Consider the following 11,629-nt stretch of genomic DNA (forward strand, 5'->3'; position numbering starts at 1 on the left):
AAGGGGGGGTCTTAAAGTGGCACCAGTTTTGCACAGCCTATATGACATCAGATTAGAATCTTGAAAGCCTAGATGAAAATTTGAAATAGCAGCCAATTGAACTTTGATAGTGGCAGCCGCAGATCCCTGGTGGAAAAGCTCAAACAGGAATTTCAAAATCACTTGAATGGAGGCAGTGTAAGGGTCAACATTCATTTTCTCCACCCAGATAATCGTCATTTACTGGAATATAGTCTCCTAGTGGAAGTTTTATGAGAAGACGTAAGGATATGAGTCATGGAGGGTGAGAAGTCATAAAGCCTGACTAGAGATGGAACTGGAGCAACCACACTGTCAAACTGAGGGTGTGTAAGGAGGGGTGAAGTGAGCCTGACATGTGAGTCAACAGGTCTGGAACTGGGTCCAGAATCCAAGGATCGTCTAGGAGAAGAGGCCCGAGAAATGTGAACCAAACCTGATGAGGCGAGTAAGGAGCAATGAGGATCAGTTTGCTTCCCAGCCAGTTCACTTTCTGAATAATCTTGGGAAAGGGAGGAAAAACATAAAGGAGACCCAGGAGCCAATTGTGAAGTGCATCTCTCGGTGACTCCTCCAGAGGGGGGGAATGAGGGAGAAGTAGCTGCTGCATTTTGCATTGATCGGGCTGGCAAAGAGATCGCAGAAAGTCTGTCCCAATCTGCGGAAAATCTGTTCCGCTATTTCCTGTTTCAGAGACCACTCGTGATGCATCAAGATTGCCCGGCTGAGCTTGTCGGCTATCACGTTGGTTGTCCCTGGAATAATGCATTGCCACCAGAAAATGCTGGGAAGTTATCACCCATTTCCACACTCTAATGGCCTCTCGACAGAGTGGGTAAGATCTGGTTCCACCCTGTTTGTTGATATACCATACTACAGACATGTCTGATTGTATTACAATGGTCCCCAGAAGCAGAAGGTCATGAAGTGCTTGCAACGCCAAGACCACAGCCCTCATCTCTAGAATGTTGATATCAAGGTGAGCCTCGTGATCTTGCCATGTGCCTTGGACAGTCCTGCCTAGATAATGCCCCCCCCACCCTATTTGTGAGGCATCCGTGGTCACAGTGGCAATGGATTGGTGAGGAACAAATGAAGTGCCCATGGTTAACTGACTGGGTAGAATCCACCAAATGAGGTTCTTCTTGCAAGAGTCTGTCAGCAGAATGTGATGAGATAATGATAAGCGCCGAAAACACCATTGGGACGACAGGAACCACTGAAGAATCCTCATGTGTAGTCTGGCTAGTGGCACTAGTAATATGGTGGAAGCCATGGTCCCCAGAAGCTGCAGAATAGTCCTGGCTTTGACCTTTCGTAAGGGGAGAAGACGGTGAATTTGAAGAACCAGATTCTGTGCCCTTTCTACAGAAAGACAAGCCAACATGTTTAATATGTCTATCTCTGCGCCTATAAAAATCACAGATTGAGAGGGTAATAAAGAAGATCTTTCCCAATTTATAGAAATTCCCAGCTGGACACAAAGCTGAATGGTAGTGTCCCTGGTCTGAATAAGTAGATGCCTAGTGGGGGCGGTCAAGAGCCAGTCGTACAGCTACAGAAACACCCGGAATCATCGATGTCTCAGGTGAGCTGTCACTACCACCATACACTTGGTGAACACCCTGGGGGCTGTGGTGAGACCAAAGGGCAGAGCACGAAACTGGTAATGACTGGCTCCCAGCCAGAAGCGTAGATGACTCCTCAACACCCTGTTCATTTTTATGTGGTATTAGGCATCTTGGAGATCTATTGAGCACATCCAATTGTTTTTCCCTAATAATGGGAGTATAGACTGCAGTGTCACCATCTGGAACTTGTCCTTCTTTACTGATTCATTCAATCTGCTGAGGTCCAAGATGGGCCTCCAGTCCCCTGCACATTTTGGCACTAAAAAGAATCTGGAGTAAGTTCCAGATCCTATCTGGTCTGCTGGGACGGTTTGGATGACTCTTTTTGACAGCAACTTGTTGACATCCACAGTTGTCTGATCCCTGTGATTGGGTGGAACATCTGGGATCCTCTTGGGAACAAAGGGTGGAAGAGAAAAGGGTATGACATAACCTCTGGTAATAATTCTTTGTACCCACTTGTCTTGAGTGATACCCAGCCAAGCTTCTAGATACAAAGAAATGCGACCCCTGACCAGCCCCAGAGAAGCACAGTCGGCCCCACATCAGGAGCGCTGGTAAGACCAGCCCCAAAAGGAAACGTGACCTCCCTGGTCTTGCGGACCCCCCCTGCCTCTAGGGCAACGTCTACCATTTCCTCCTCTGCCTCTGAAGGAGGAGTCACCCTGTGCATCCTGGAAAAACCTCTGGGAATTCTTGAATCACATTTTTCTGGCCCTCTGACACTTAGGATATGGTCCAGATGGTACAGTAAAATGTACTCCCATGGCAGAGAGTGTTTTTTCTTCTTGCCCGCACCAGGCGAGAGTGTCCTTTACCTTCGGTCCAAACAATGAGGAATCTTCAAAGGTGGCATTGGTAAAGGTAGATGAACGGTTCCGCAAAGTTACACAAATGCATCCAGGAATGACGCATTAGGGAAATTCCTGAACCCGCTGCTCTACTCGCTCCATCGGCTGCATACGAAATAAGCCGCATGAATGAGTTGATGATAGAGCTCAAGGTAGACACCTTGTCAGGGACTCCCTCAGTACATGTACCTATGTACGTTGTAGAGAATCTCCTAACTCTTTAAGGAGATCTCTCTGAAGCCTCGTGAAGTGAGTAAGGTAGTTCAGCAATCTAAGGGTAAATGCTTCTGAAGAGAAGATATGCTTCCTGTATCTGTCCATCGTTCGAGACTCCTTATTTGGTGGATGGACAGAAGTCGTCTCAGCTAGCTCCCTCTTAGTGGCCACCGCCGCCACCACCATGGCATCTACAGGAACACCTTTAGACAAAAAATCCTTTTCTGGGGGTGCAGAAAGAAACTTATTCGGTCTCCTGGTAACTAGCTCCATGGCATCAGGAGTATCCCACACCTATCAACTAACTAGCATCATTAGTTCATCAAAGGGTGGAGATACCCAAGAGGCTGAAGGTTGAAACCCGAAAGCCTTCAGGTACACTGACTCCTCATCAGAAGGGGTGACAGTGGGCCAGCCGCACTTCTGTTTAAGGATTTCCAGTATGTCTACGAAAGAGACATCATCAGAGGACGACTTGGGGGACGTTCTGACTCCTCAAGGACAGTGTCATAAGTCAGAAACTCATCCTGGGAGTCTACATGCTTCCTCTTACATGTTTTCTTCCACTGGGGCTCTTCGTGGATATTCCGGGGAGGTCTCGGAAGAGTGGGGGCCACTGGCCAGTGGCTCCTGAGGCTGCGGATCTCTGCTGTCCACGGAGAGAGTAGGAGCTGAGACAGAAGTATGTGCCTTAGGGGAAGAGTGTCGGTACCCCTGGTAGGAGCTGAAGATTGGGACAGCACACTCATCATCTCGAATGCCGACCTCTCCGGCCCTGACAACCTCCCTGGCTCTGAGGAGACTGAGGATGCCATCGGCTCCGAGACAGACGTATGATCAGAACTCATCCTCACCGAGAGGAAGACATGGAACTGAAGAGGTTTGGTTCCAGGCATCCCTGTCGGGGCCGACCGGAGATCTGGGGATTGTACTGGTACACCATGGGATACCTACCTAGCCACGAGCCAACTAGAAGTCTTCCAGCTTGTAAATTGGCCAAGTCAGAGCCGAGGATCGGCTCCGATCATAAGAATGAAGGTGAGACAGGACTACAGAACATCTATAACTATAGTAGTCAATAAGTTGTCAAAACTCTCCCATGAGTCAAAAGTATGAGTGAGGATATAATTCTGTACAATGATACATTCTGACAACTGTTAACCTACACTACAGAATATCTGTTCAATAATTCATACATTACAATGGAAGGTCTCCAAAGTATATTAACAATAATGTGGTGCAAATTACATGAAATAACTCCAGTGCTGTTTAACATGTCAAGACAGGCTCCTGAAACTTAAGCACATAAGTTTGGTACTTCTTGGCCAGAGTAGCATTTGTGTATGTTTTCTTCCCAAAGTGATTAAGAATTCTACTTTCCTTGTCATTGACAGCATGGTTCCTGAACTGAGCCAAAGAAGGTCCTATGCTGGAATCCAGGCATATGATAGCTGGATCCGTCACAGCATTCTTTTATAAGAACTTATGGGAATCATGGAGCCTATAAAATAGTCAGGTTTCCTAGAAGCAGAGAAGAGGAAGTCTGGCTTCAGTGGTACAAAAATGCATCTTCTAGAATTGTTACAGCAATAGTATTAGACTGGGGCAGGTCCATAAAAGCCTTGCACCTCAATGAGCCTGTGAGTAATGGTTTGTTCTTGTTAGAAGACTTCATTCATTCTGTAAAGGGTGTCTCAAAAAAAAAAAAAAAAAAATGAGTGCCTCTTATGGAGAAGCAGGGACTAAGGTCTTGTCAGGTTTGTAGAAAGACAGGGGAAGACATTTGGCTCATAAATGCTGTTTCATCTGCTGTATCAGAATTATCTGTAGTGTAGGTTCATTCCTTTTCTTCTCGGAAAGAATCCCTGACATCTCTGAATTGGAAATTCTAGTACTGGATGGTTGCATTTCAAACAAGTCATGGAATCCTGGGTCAGCTGGAAAAGTTTTTTTTTTTTTTTACAAAGCCTGAGTTGTTGGTTGGGTTGAGGAATCACTTTGCCAAGGCAGAGGCAAGCCACCAAATGCCGATTTGTGTATCAGTTCTTTAGGCCTTGGTTACAACGGGGATCAACCTTAGAGGCCTCAGGTCACGAGTAGGCAACTATCACCTTACTTTGTATCTCTGGAAATCTGTTGAATGAGCTGTAAAGGAATATCTCCTTCCCCTGATGGCTGTGAAACCTCCAAGCTGACTAGAAGTGTGGTGGGTTTGGTTTGGGAGGATATGCCTAAAACTGATGGTAAATTTGATTTTTAAAAAAGTTTCACAAAATATCTTGGCCAAAACCAACTTAGAGTATAGCATCTGCAAACATGCCTCACTGGGTCACTGGTTTCCCTTAGTAACTCCTTGGAGCATTTCTCAAGTGCTTTTTTTTTTTTTATTGACAGGAGGCTTGTCGAGGCTATGGCAGAATGGTAGGACCAGACGTGTGCCTTCTTTTGACATACATATTGCTGGAGATATTTAGCCCTGTAACATATTGTCCTCGGGGTCAGTGTTGGACAACCCCTATGTCATGCTCTCGACCTAAGCAATATACATGAAAAAAATCATTGTGTGGAATTTGCACACACTAGACAACTATAACCTTTCTATTTCCTGACCTGAGAACTCCTTCACTATCAGATTTATGTAGAGTATTTGTCTTCTGTGTGGAGTCGGCATGTCTTTCCCATGGTTGGGTAGCGTTCGAAAGACATGCTTGCGTAAATGGGCATGCCTTCATTGAAGGTTGGGCGTCGAGCTGGCACCTCGGCGTTTCGTAAAAAAATCTACTGCCAATTATTAGCGGACCGGAGTTCCGCTGTGGCAACCCCCTTACCGGGAAAAAGCCGAAAGACAAACAAACTTGTCTATGACTCTAGGAGCAGGCAAACTTGCTGAACTGGTGACATGCAGCAAGAAGGAACAGAATATGCTGTCAGCTAATGCCACTATTATAAAATCAATACCCTGTTAGCCAAGAGCAGGAAGAAGGCATAGCTTTTGAAACAACCTGTATTCAAACTGGAACCTTAGTTTGAGAGACAGCCTTACAGAACTATCTTCAAGTTTATAGAGCTGAGTATATTTTCTGTGTTCTTCTGTATTATAGAGCTAAATTGTCTGCTTGATATCTGTGTCTTACTGCTCTGCAAATATATAGAAAACAGTATATATATTTTTTTATAATTTGCACATTCCTTACATCTGTGTTGAAACTGTCCCCCCCCCTCATTTCCTGCCTTGTCTTTCAGCTGATATAATTTAGCTAGTGCTGTGTCTCCTTTTAATTAACAACCTGTATTCAAACTGGAACCTTAGTTTGAGAGACAGCCTTACAGAACTATCTTGAAGTTTATAGGGCTGAGTATATTTTCTGTGTTATTCTGTATTATAGAGCTAAATTGTCTGCTTGATATCTGTGTCTTACTGCTCTGCAAGTATATAGAAAACAGTATATATTTTTTTTTATAAGTTGCACATTCCTTACATCTGTGTTGAAACTGTTCCCCCACCCCTCCCTATTCTTGGTTGTAGTTTAAATTTGGTGGCTTTTGCAGTGCCTGCCCCACTGTAGATTTGATCTAAGACACTCCCCCCAGACATCTCTTTACCGCATTCTACCTAATAAACCCTTTCTGCACTTGCTTTTAGTCCTTTTTAATTTAATTACATTTTTTCAAACTGTGTGTGGACTAATATTGCTACATATTCAAGTGTGCCAGCTTGCACTGCATGAGAATTGTATTTACTACTGCTTTTGCTACTTTTCTAAAAAAAAAAAAAAATTCTTCTGCTTTTACTGTACTTGTGTTTCTTCCTACTTTATTTTGCTTTTGCGTCATCTTAAAAGTTCTCAATTGTATTTATTACTGCTTGGTGTAACTCATTCTAAGCCTTTCAGTTTAAACACTTGGGCTTCAGGCCAGTTGTTTTACATTGAGAGGATTTGTGGTCTGCACTGTAGTGGCAGAACAGGTAGCTTGCATCCTTCTAAGTTGGGAACTGCTGATTGAGGGCTCAGTGTCTGTTATTCTAAAAGTATATTAATTCTGGTTTAAGCACTTGGGCTTTCAGGCCAGTTATTTTACATTAAGAGGGTTCGTGGTCTGCACTCTTGTGGGAGGAGAGGCTGGACTCTGCCCTTCTGAGCTGGGAATTTCTGGTTGAAGGCTTACAGTGCATGCATATCTGAATTTCTTCTTACTGAAATTAGTACACCTTGTTTGCTGTAGCATAGACTAGATCCAGGCCTGCTGAATCTAGCTTTGTTTGTATAACTTGAGCACTAATCCAGGCATTATTTAAAGTATTCAGTTGTATTTATTACTGCTTGGCAGTAACTTGGTTAAAGTGTAGCTATCATTCTAAGTCTTTTGGATTAAGCACTTGGGCTTCAGACCAGTTGTTCTACATTAGGAAGGTTTGTGGCATGCACTGTGGTGGCAGGACAGGTAGCTTTCATCCTTCTAAGTTAGGAACTGCTGATTGAGAGCTCAGTGACTGTTATTCTTAAAGTTTATTAGCTCTGGTTTAAGCACTTGGGCTTCAGGCCAGTTATTTTACATTAAGAAGGTTCGTGGTCTGCACTCTTGTGGGAGGAGAAGCTGGACTCTGCCCTTCTGAGCTGGGAATTTCTGGTTAAAGGTTTATAGTGCCTGAATATTTGAACTGTATCTTACTGAAATTGGTACACCTTGTTTGCTGTAGCATAGACTAGATCCAGGCCTGCTGAATCTAGCTTTGTTTGTATGCTTGTTATTTCCCTGGAACGCTAATTCCACCTAAAATGCGGCTTCTCAGCGCTTCTGTGGATCCCTAGTGATATCTGCATTGCTTACTGTACTTATTTCCTTGCTTCGCTTGAAAGAAAGTTACTGTTTGTCGTTTTTGCATTTAAGTTATCTGTAACACACTGCACTTGTTACCTGGCACTTGCTCACTAAAGCAATTATAAGTCAGCACAAAAAATAAAAGCACTACACCCTCGCTCCCCATTGGCCCTTGTTTTCAATTATAAAGGAATTCCCAATATTATTCTAGCATGTCCAAAGGTCAGTTGTCAATCTCCTCTCCGGTCCAGCTGGTGAATCTGGGAATCTTGAGGCAATGTTACAACTGCCTCATGTACACAGACAACCCTCTCCTCCTCCCAACAAATTCCAACACATGTGAGAGATGCAACCATATAGCCAAACTGGTGGCTAAGCTCTCTCAACTCAGTAATGGCATAACCAGTCAGGAGAAGGAAACCACACTCACTACAATTCCAGTCTCACACAGACCTACCACGACAGCAAACCAAACACATAATCACACAAAAACATACTCGGAGGCTCTAAATAAAGATCAGCCTAAGCAGCAGAGACCTCCAAAGCAGACACCCAAGCAACCGCTACCCCAAAACAAAACACGTGCAACACATATCTCACAAAGCCAGTGTGCCAAACAGTCACAGCCCTTAAGGCTAAACAACACACCTGATACACTTGTAATAGGTGACTCTATCGTCAGGCACACTGACGTCCCGCTCACCAGGCTGAACAAGGAGAAGGTCACGGTGAGCAGCCTGTCTGGCGCTAGGATCCGCCACATAACACAAGCACTCAGGTCACTCCAAGGCAAGTACAAATATGACTCAGTCATTGTCCATGCTGGTTTGAATGACCTGAGACGTACCTCCTTGGACTACATGAAAAGAGACATAGAGGAGCTCTCTGAGCATGTAGCCCAGGCTGGTATGACCCTGACCTTGAGTAGCATCTTACCCTCACCAAGAATGATGCCACAATATGAAGACAAGATGATCAATTTTAACAATTGGCTTAAGTATTGGTGTCATTCAAAGGGGATCCAATGCCTGTCAGCTTGGGATGATATGCACGACAAACCACAATGCTTTGCTAGGGACGGCTTGCACCTGTCACCCCTGGGCTTTCGGATATTGGCAAAGGCTCTTGCTACCCCCACAGTGCCTTTTTTAGGCAAGGCTCAAAACACAAACCCACCTCCATAGGTATCACAAGGGATAAGAAACTAAGAGTAATGTTACTGAACGCCAGAAGTCTAAACCTCAAGATGCACACACTCGAAACTCTCCTTAGCATGGAGAACATCGATATCTGTGCAGTAACAGAAACCTGGTTCAGGACTCCCGAGAGCACCCCAGCACTACCAGGTTATACCTCATACCATGCTTTTCAGCCCCAAAACTTGGACCGAACCACAAAAGGAGGGGGAGTATCGATATTCATCAAAGATACCCACACCTCCAGGTTGGTGGCAAAGCACGAAGCATCAGAGACTATCCATGTGCAACTAACAGTGGGTAAAACTGCCTTCCAGTTTATAGCCTGCTACAGACCACCCTCCCAAACCCAGGAACCCCACTCGGCCTTCCTGAGAACACTGGAAAATATGAAGGTCACTCCAAACACCATTATATTGGGCGACTTCAACTACCCAAACATAGATTGGGAGCATTACTCTAGCTCCAACACCCTTGCCCAAAGGTTCCTAGAATTCATAAATTCAAATACTATGGAACAACTTGTTACCACTCCCACAAGAGGGGAAAACATACTGGACCTGATCATCACCAACATGGGGACTCTATGCTCCAGACCAGAAGTGTATCCCTCGCTGGTAAGATCAGACCATAAACTGATCTCACTGGATAATCACATCCCGACCCCACCCCCTACCCAGAAAACCACAGTGAAAAACTTCTCTAAAGCAAATTTCACACTCCTCAAAACCGAGGTGGAATCCTTCAAAGCCCCCGAGCCTGTGGAAAATACGGCCCAGACCGCAGAATCCTTTATAAATGCATTCTATGAGCACCTTCAGGAATGCATGGATCATGCAATCCCAAATAAAACCAAGACCCAATCCTCCAAAGGCAGACGACCTGTCTGGTGGACCCCAGCCATAAACAAACTGTACAATAGAAGGAGGAAGCTACTACATGATAGAGCAAAATCCCAAAAAGGGAAGGCATCTCTGATCAGTATTAGCAAAAAACTAAGGGCACTCATAAAATTGTCAAAGGCCAGCTTCGAGAGAAAAATTGCACAGGACACTAAGGATAATCACAAGGCTTTCTTTAGTTATGTTAGGAACCTGGGTGGGAATTCCCAGATATGCTCAGAATTAGTCCAAAATGACAAAAAATACACTGATCCCACAGACGTTGCCAACATCCTAGCTGACAGGTTCAGCGCAAACTTCTCCCCCCCCTCCCCACCAAAAGGGCAAATATCTATCCCAGCAGAGTGCTGCCCCCCTGACATCTCAGATGCTCAGGTGGGAGCCGCCCTCTCCAAAGCAAAAAACACAGCATCAATGGGACCAGACGGTGTCCCAGGCTGCGTCCTACATGAACTCCAAGAAGAGCTAAACCCAAACATATAAAACTACAGTTCAATCTCAGCCTTACTACAGGATATGTACCCAAAGAGTGGCGTACAGCAAACAGTGGTCCCTCTCCACAAAGGTGGTGCCTCAACGGACCCTGGAAACTATCGCCCCATAAGCCTGACTAGCTTGGTCTGCAAAGCTATGGAAAGGATCATCATGGACCTCATAAATAAAGATATTAGGGACCTACAGACACTGGATCCTACCCAGTTCGGCTTTGTTAAGGGCAGATCCTGCCTCTTAAACCTGGTTGACTTCTTTGAAACAGTCACCAAGGCCATTGATGAAGGGAAGGTGGTCCACACAGCCTATCTGGACCTCGCAAAAGCCTTCGATACAATACCCCACTCAGGCATTATAGATAAGCTCACCAGCTTAAATATAAACCCCTATGTCACTAGATGGGTTGCAAACTGGCTCAAGGACAGAACCCACATGGTTAGAATTGCTGGAGCCATGTCAGACTCCAAACCAGTTACAAGTGGCATCCCACAAGGCTCAGTCCTGGGACTCTCTTGTTAGGTATATATTTCTCTGAGGTACAGGCCAACATGGAAGGACTGTGGCTGACCAAGTTTGCAGATGACTGCAAACTGGGTGCCATAATCGACTCTCCAGCCGACACAAGCATCCTCCAAAAGGGCCTCATAGAAACAGACAACTCGTGCCAGAGCCATGGCCTCAAGCTAAACGCCAAAAAGTGTATAGTCATCCCCTTTGGCAAAAACAAAGTGCCCACAAATTACCACATAGGTGGTAATCCATTAAGTACAGAAGAAGTAATTAGGGACCTGGGGACCCAAGTTGATAGCAATCTCTCATTTGACAACCACGTGGCCAAAGTGGTTAGAAAAACATTTTATATAGCCCACCTAATCATGAAGGGATTCACATCTAGATTAGGGGAGGTCATCATGCCTCTTTACTCATCCCTCATCAGGCCCATAATCGAGTACAATGCCCCGTTTTGGGATGTACCTTACCAAACACCTGCAGCAACTGGAAAGACCCCAAAAGTACCTCACTAAGAGGATCAAAGGGCTCAAACAGATGCCATATGCTGCCCGGTTAAAGAAACTCCAGCTCTACTCAGTGGCATACCGCCTGCTCAGAGGTGACTTGTGCCTGACGTATAAGGCCATGTCCAACCCGGAATTAAGGGACATGCTGCACCTCAAAAAATCCAAATCCCATCGAGCTACACGCTCGAGAGACTTGAACCTCAGCACTGAAATAAATAGGACATGCTGGAGGGACAGATTCATAACCCAGAGGCTCCCTTCACTCTAGAATAAAATCCCAGTCCAGGTTACGCAGAGTCCCTCATTGATCCTCTTCAAGAGGAGTCTTGATGAGTGGATGGGAGATCATAGGTTTACTCCGGGTATCACTTCTGTGTCACTGTTAGACAGAGGCACAGTATACTAACCTCGAAAAAGGGCATACCAAAATAAATTTAAAATGGGTGGCGAAAGCCAAACATACTCTGGCTAGGCTTACAAATG

Source organism: Protopterus annectens, chromosome 2.part1 (assembly GCF_019279795.1).
Source record: "Protopterus annectens isolate FY-2018-M chromosome 2.part1, PAN1.0, whole genome shotgun sequence".
Taxonomy (NCBI): Eukaryota; Metazoa; Chordata; order Ceratodontiformes; family Protopteridae; genus Protopterus; species Protopterus annectens.